Genomic DNA, 823 nt, shown 5'->3' on the forward strand with positions numbered 1-823 from the left:
TTTAGAACCAGCTAGGCAAGCCCAAATGACCATGCAGATTTACCAGACACTATACATGTAGTCAAAGTACTATTGTGTCATAGATTTAACATTTTAATACTGAATTCCTTTGCATTCCTTAGAGCGTAGTCATTCAAACCAGAAAAGTGCATAGGGTTAAGGTTAAAACATAACAAATGGCGGACAGGTTTCCGATGAAGACAACCAAACTATGATAAACTATTAACAATGAGCCTTCTTTTTTATTACTTTAACAAAAGTGAAAGTATCTACAAAATTGGGAGTAAGGTCACGCTGGTTTTCTATTTCAGTATCTTTTAGAAATATTATCTATTACGATAAAAGTATAGAGGCAGGTCAACCAGCATGTCTGTTGGCTTTGTCACCAGATTCCATCCTGCTAACTGCTGAGTTTTTCATTATTAAAAAAAAAAAAAAATCCACCAGTTTAAAAAATGAAAATACACAATTATAAATTCAAAGCATGGCATTTATACAAATCAAGCTGTATAAAAAAAATTGTCAAAGTTTTACTGTAATATGAATGGTAGGAAATGGTAAGAAGATAGTATAATAATTTTTAACAGGTAATAATAATGCGGTCAATAAAAACATCACAGCAAACCAACAACCCCATACCTGTTGGATGTCCTATTAAAGCAAAACAAACAAAATCATCTTAATAACCTTCTCCAAATCTAATCTATCTAGCTAGCTAGCTGCTAACACAAATGTAGGACCCTTATCAAAATTTTCTTCTGATTGCCAGAAAAAGGTAAATCTTCAGTATTAACTTTTTAAGTTTATTATAAATTCCAAAGAT

This window comes from Ruditapes philippinarum, unplaced genomic scaffold (assembly GCF_026571515.1).
Source record: "Ruditapes philippinarum isolate M1 unplaced genomic scaffold, ASM2657151v2 ctg1213_1_1_1_1, whole genome shotgun sequence".
In the NCBI taxonomy this organism is placed as follows: Eukaryota; Metazoa; Mollusca; class Bivalvia; order Venerida; family Veneridae; genus Ruditapes; species Ruditapes philippinarum.